Below are 7,404 nucleotides of genomic sequence, written 5' to 3' on the forward strand. Positions count from 1 at the left end.
CAGCATGACAGAGATTAAAAAAAAAGAAGAAGAAGTGAATGACCAAACCACAGAAGGAGCACAGCCCATGCTCAAAACTCTATGGAAACATCTTTTTATATGATGTATTTTTACATTTTTACACACAATTTCTCTCAGGATGATGAACTGTTCTCAGGGAATTAACCAAAAAAGTGTATTTTATTCTTTTGGGAATCATCCACTGACTTTCTCAACAAACTCTGTTAAGCAATGACGAAGAAACATATGTAACCGATTGATGTACTATTAGCAACTACCTCTTGAGTTATACATAGCTGTGCATTTCTTTTTGTTTGTATATACATAATTTTATTTTATTTCTTTTTTTTTATTTTTTGATGACCTCAACTTTAGATCTCTGTTATACTGAGGTGTTGTGCAAGACGTTCCCTAATGTTGCCACAGACTTCCTGGTCTTCCTTCCCAGTTTTAATGAGTTTTTCTATTACTGCAAACCTTTTTTTTTTTTGTTTACAGCAAAAGGCTACCTCATAAACGCTGTTCCTCCACAAACTCCTTACCTCCTCCCAAGCCCTCTACCTCCTCCATGCAGTTTTTTTTCTTAGTTAAAATGCCACTTGTCGCACTAGAGTCACACAGCATTTTCAGCAAATCAGCCCTAGCGGCACATCACTTGTGACTCCAAATATATTATCCTACAATCAAAGCCCTTTTCTTGACGCCTTTACACATATCGTCAGATTGGGCATTTTGTCTCACGCATCCAGGGTGAAGTTTTTCTGCCAGATCTGTGTTATAGATTCATGATCAATTAGCTGCAGACAGCCAGAGAGTTTACCTCAGTTTGTTGGACTGGCTATAGAGGTGTTTAATAGCAAAATATATTTCATTGTCTCTGTAAAAACCCCATCAACTGTTGTTTTTTTGTTTCTTTGTATTTCATCATAACCATTTTGGAAACCACTTGATGATTGGTTTAAGAAGGAAAAGGATTGTACTCAAACAAGGAGTGCCTAGTTTTCTTTTTGTGTACGCTTGACCTAAAACCAAATAGATAACATGTTATTTTGGGGCTTCATGGCAATGAGGTCATGGCTTTGGTTAGCCATTTTTACAGCCCAATCAGAAGTTGTGTGTTATCATGTCCTTTTTGCAAATTGCTTTTGTGGTATAGAGCGGCGGCTAACAGTTAAGATAAAAATTTGTAGATTTTTTTTTGGTAATGGTGAAATTTCATTAATGACAAGGAAAAAAAATGTTTGTTTTCTGTACCTAACCCTTGAGGTTTAAGACTGATGTTTCAAATAACTGCAGTATTATAGTTCATACTCATCTGAGTGAATCACGATGTTGCAGTGGGCCTACATAGTTATGATCAAAATACATAACCCTGGAATAATATAGTGATATTATCGTTGTTATTAGCTTTGTGTTTTCTTCCAATCAATGTAACTACTGATTATTCTCTTGTGTACTGTTCAGTATTTGACACAGCCAACAAACCCTTTTATATGAGAGGCAAATCTTGCTGCGGTAGTAATAATCAAATGGCTGTTTGAAGGTTTGTCAAGGCTGCATCGAGAAAAACAATTTGTTAAGTGGTATAATAAACCCTCTTCCATTTTAAATCATGTGAACATTTAAACAAAAGCAAGAAAGGCTTCCATGCAATCATCAAAAACACTAGACAGTTAGTACCTGGAAGGTGCTTAGTTTGAGTAACATGGTTTTATCAGATGCAGTTTTATACCACAGAGGAAAGTGAAAACCAAAATAAAGAAAATTTGTAATAAATCTGACAGATCCCATTATGATTTGAATGTAATCCCATCTCGAAGTTGCCCAAGTGTGCCCCACAGTGGCGGAAGTAAATAACACAAATGTCACATGAGCAGCATGTGGCCTCAATGGCTTGTAGAGAAGGCTAATATGATGATAACAAAGATTGACATGTTAAATAAGGATTCTGGGAGCTAAAGGAAAAATTTTTGCCTTAAATCTTTCTGGTTACATTTTTTTTTTGCCTTAAGTCAAAACAGCTCTGTGGAGACTTCAGTTCAAGTAGCCTATAGTAAAAATTGGACTGCTTTACTGTGAAAACTATGAATCTCAAAGTTTTGTTTAGCATTCTTGAAAATCCCTAATTTGCTGAGAGCTGTCTAGCTTGCTCAATGAAAGAATAACAAGATCATGTTTGTCCCTTCAATATCTAGCTATAGCTAGCAAACCCCCCCCAATCCTCCTAGCCCAGGGTTAGAGCCAAAGGCTAACTGGGGGTGGCCATGCACAGACTAAAATGTGCCTACCCCTCTGTCCACTTTGCAAAATGAATAGTGAAACCAGTTAGGTTAACACTATTTTGTGTGTGGAGCTGGCCTAGAAAAGCCTATTTCTTAAAATGCCTAACATCTGCTTTCAGCTTTAAGGTACTCGAACTAACCCAAATGACTTTTACAGGGGTTTATTAGCTTTTTCCCTTCTTTATTGGAATGTGAAGTTAAGAATTACACAATTTGGAGATTTAATGGCACCTTGCTGCTAATTCAGAACAGAATAGGCCAAGCTAATTCAGTATAAGTGAAGAAAAAGTAAAGAGTGATGATATGATAAAATGCCTTAAAAGAGACCTCCTTTTACTCACGTGGCTCTAAAATCGATCTGAAAACCAAGAACTTTATAGCCTAAACTGCTCCATTAAATCCATACAGCCTAGGCTGCGAGGTGAATTATTCTTAATAATGCATCAGAAGTCACTGAAGAAATATTGGATGTATGCCATGATCCTAGGCAGGGAAACCTCAGCAGATAACCTCGGTTCTCATATGGTTGTTCTCGTATGGAGGTTACTGATGACAGAATGAAGTTCACATACCTCATGCTGCCTTTGAAGGCTGCTCTGTGCTTTGCCTTGACAGGAGAAACAATGTGCTGTAGGGGAAGATATCATTAATAATGATTTTTTTTTTTTTAACTGAACTGTATCATGTCATACTGACAGATTGAACCACTCAAGGACCTATGAATTCAACCAAGACAGTTTAATGTAGTTGTACTGATAGCTAATGTAACATTACACATATCTGTTTGTGTTTTTTCATTTTACATCGTGGCCAGGGGAGTCTTCTGTGCTCTTTTCTCTGGAGTACCTAGAGAGCCAAGCACTGATAGCTTTTGAATGGGGAAAAAAAAAAGTTTTATGCGCATATCACTCATTATTGTAGCCCCAATATACTGTAAGTGTACTGCCTTTTTTTTTTATTTCTGTGAATCTTGGATTGGATTTTTAAATAAGTCTTAAATGTTTCACTTGATTGGAAAATAAACTCTCCGTGAATCGCTACCTTATCGTGGTGGAGGGGTTTGTGTGTCACAGGGATCCCAGGGGCTATGTTGTCTGGGGGCTTTTGCCCCCTGGTAGGGTCTCCATGGCAAATTGGTCCTGGGTGAGGGACCAGACAAAGAGCGATTCAGAAGACCCGTATGAAAAGAACATCGAGGAACAGTTTACCCTGCCCGGGATAGGGTTACAGGGGCCCCGCCCTGGAGCCAGGCCCGGGAGGGTGCCCGAGGGCGGCGTCTGGTGGCCGGGCCTTAGTCCATGGGGCCCGGCCGGGCACAGCCCGAAGAGGAGACATGGGCCCATCCTCCCGCAGGCCCACCACCCGCAGGAGGCGCCATAGGGGTCGGGTGCAATGTGTGTCGGGCGGCGGCGGCCAGGAGCGGAGGCCCTGGCGGACCGATCCCGGCTGCCAAGACTGGCAATAGGGACATGGAATGTCACCTCTCTGGTGGGGAAGGAGCCTGAATTAGTGCGTGAGGTTGAGAAGTACCGGCTAGATATAGTCGGGCTCACCTCTCACGCATGGCTTGGGCTCTGGAACTAGTCTCCTGGAGAGGGGCTGGACTCTGTCTCAGTCTGGAGTTGCCCCTGGTGAGAGGCGGCGGGCTGGGGTGGGTATTCTAATATCCCCGGCTTGCTGCCGGGTATGTTGGGGTTTTTCCCGGTGGATGAGAGGGTTTGTTCCCTGCGCCTTAGGGTCAGGGAACGGGTCCTGACTGTCATCTGCGCTTATGCGCCCGAGTGGCAGTTCAGAGTACCCAGCCTTCTTAGAGTCCCTGGGGGTGCTGGAAGGTGCCCCACCTGGAGACTCTGTTGTCCTACTGGGAGACTTCAATGCTCACGTGGGTAACGACAGCGAGACCTGAGAGGCGTGATTGGGAGGAACGGCCTCCCTGATCTGAACCCGAGTGGTGTTTTGTTATTGGACTTCTGTGCAAATCACAGTTTGGCCATAACGAACACCTTGTTCGAACATAAGAGTGTCCATAAGTGCACGTGGCACCAGGATGCTCTAGGCCGCAGGTCGATGATCGATTTTGTAATCGTATCACCAGACCTGCGACCATATGTTCTGGACACTGGGTAAAGAGAGGGGCTGAGCTGTCAACTGATCACCACCTGGTGGTGAGTTGGATCAGGTGGCGGGGGAGGACGCTGGACAGACCCGGTGCACCTAAACGCGTGTGAGGGTGTGCTGGGAACGTCTAGCAGAGGCCCCAGTCCGCGAGATCTTCAACGCACACCTCCGCAGAGCTTCAACAACATTCCGAGGGAGACTGGGGACATTGAGTCCGAATGGACCATGTTCAGCGTCTCCATTGCCGGCTGCTGCATTGAGCTGCGGCCGCAAGGTGGTTGGTGCCTGCCGTGGTGGTAATCCCCGAACCAAATGGTGGACACCAGAGGTGAAGGGAGCCACCAGGCTGAAGAAGGAGTCCCATCGGGCTTGGTTAGCCTGTGGGACTCCAGAGGCAGCTGACAGGTATCGACAGGCCAAGCGGAATGCGGCTCAGGCAGTGGCTGAAGCAAAAACTTCGGGTGTGGGAGGAGTTCGGAGGCCATGGAAAAAGACTTTCGGACTGCCTCGAAGAGATTCTGGCAAACCGTCAGGCGTCTCAGGAGGGGAAAGCGGTGCTCTACCTGCACTGTGTATAGTGCTGGCGGTGCGCTGCTGACGTCGACTGAGAAAATTGTCAGGCGGTGGAAGGAATACTGAGGACCTCCTTAATCCCACTGACACGTCTTCCGAGGAGGAAGCAGAGTCTGGGGATGAGGGAATGACCCGCCAATTTCTGGGGTCGAGGTCACTGAGGCAGTTAAACAACTCCTCGGTGGCAGAGCCCCTGGTGTTGATGAGGTCCGCCCGAGTTCCTGAAGGCTCTGGACGTTGTAGGGCTGTCCTGGTTGACACGCCTCTACAATGTTGCGTGGAGATCAGGGCAGTACCCTGGACTGGCAGACCGGGGTGGTGGTCCCCATCTTTAAGAAGGGAGACCGGAGGGTGTTCCAACTACAGGGGATCACACTCCTCAGCCTCCCTGGGAAAGTCTATGCCAGGGTGCTGGAAAGGAGAGTTCGTCCGTTAGTCGAACCTCGGATACAGGAGGAACAATGCGGTTTTCGTCCTGGTCGCGGAACACTGGACCAGCTCTTTATCCTCTCGAGGATACTTGAGGGTGCATGGGGAGTTTGCCCAACCAGTCTACATGTGTTTTGTGGACTTGGAGAAGGCATTCGACCGTGTCCCTCGGGTGTCCTGTGGGAGGTGTTGCGGGAGTATGGGGTGTCTGGCCCACTGTTACGGGCCATTCGATCCCTATACAACCGTTGCAAGAGTTTGGTTCGCATTGCCGGCAATAAGTCGGACTTGTTTCCGGTGGGTGATGGGCTCCGCCAGGCTGCCCTTTGTCACCGATTCTGTTCATAATTTTTATGGACAGGATTTCTAGGCGCAGCCAAGTGGCGGAGGGCTTTCACTTGGTGGCCTCAGAATCTCATCTCTGCTTTTGCGGATGATGTGGTTCTGATGGCTTCATCGGGTGGGGGCCTCCAGCTCGCACTGGAACAGTTCGCAGCCGAGTGTGAAGCAGCGGGAATGAGGATCAGCACCTCCAAATCTGAGGCCATGGTTCTCAGCCGGAAAAGGGTGGAGTGCCCACTCCGGGTCGGGATGAGTTCCTGCCCCAAGTGGAGGAGTTCAAGTATCTCGGGGTCTTGTTCGCGAGTGATGGGAGAAGGGAGCCGGAGATCGACAGGCGGATTGGTGCTGCGGCTGCAGTGATGCGGACGCTGCACCGGTCCGTCGTGGTGAAGAGGGAGCTGAGTGTAAAAGCGAAGCTCTCAATTTACCGGTCGATCTACGTCCCGACCCTCACCTATGGCCACGAGCTGTGGGTAGTGACCGAAAGAACGAGATCGCGGGTACAAGCGGCAGAAATGAGCTTCCTCCGAAGGGTGGCTGGCCTCTCCCTTAGAGATAGGGTGAGAAGTTCGGCCATCCGGGAGGGGCTCAGAGTAGAGCCGCTGCTCCTCCACATCGAAAGGAGCCAGTTGAGGTGGTTCGGGCATCTGACAAGGATGCCCCTGGGCGCCTCCTGGGTGAGGTGTTCGGGCATGTCCCACCGGAGGAGGCCCAGGGCAGACCCAGGACGCTGGAGAGATTATATCTCTCGGCTGGCCTGGGAACGCCTTGGTGTTCCCCGGATGAGCTGGAGGAGGTGGCTGGGGAGAGGGAGGTCTGGGCTTCTCTGCTTAGGCTGCTGCCCCCGCGACCCGACTTCGGATAAAGCGGATGAGGATGGATGGATGGATGGATGGATGGAAAATAAACTTATTATATTGGCATTAAAATATGTATAATTTTTACTTGATACTGTGGTGATTTAATGTTTGAATATTCTTATATGTAAAATCCAAACTTACACACACAGTGAATGAGCTGTGACTTAGCAAAAAGTCAGCTGTACATCTTCGTGTCTCCTGATGACACCAGACCAATGGATGCCCTTTTTAACTGTATTTTAGATATAAGATCTTGGATGGCAGAAAACTTTTTACAGCTTAACCAGGACAAAACTGAAGTTTTAATCATCGGCCCTGAGGCTCAGAGAGAGAAACTCTTGTCTAAATTACAGGCATTTTCACTATGTCCCTCACTACAAGCAAAAAACCAGGGTGTTATATTTGACTCTGAGCTTGGTTTTATCCCACATATTAAACATGTAACCAAAATTGGATTTTATCATCTAAAAAATATAGCCAGAGTCCGCCCTATTCTCTCTCGGGCCAACACAGAGATGTTGATGCATGCTTTTATTACCAGTTGCATTGATTACTGTAATGCCCTGCTCTCTGGTCTCCCCAAAAAGAATATTTTACCCTTACAACTTTTACAAAACTCTGCAGCTCGTGTGCTGACGAAGACCAGAGAGCGGGCCCACATTACACCGGTTTTAGAATCGCTGCACTGGCTCCCCGTGTGTTTCAGGATCGATTTTAAAGTTCTTTTATTGGTTTTTAAATGTCTTAATGGTCTTGGGCCTTCTTATCTCTCAGATTTGCTTTTACCATATGAACCCTCG

The sequence above is a fragment of the Oreochromis aureus genome, linkage group 15 (assembly GCF_013358895.1).
Source record: "Oreochromis aureus strain Israel breed Guangdong linkage group 15, ZZ_aureus, whole genome shotgun sequence".
In the NCBI taxonomy this organism is placed as follows: domain Eukaryota; kingdom Metazoa; phylum Chordata; class Actinopteri; order Cichliformes; family Cichlidae; genus Oreochromis; species Oreochromis aureus.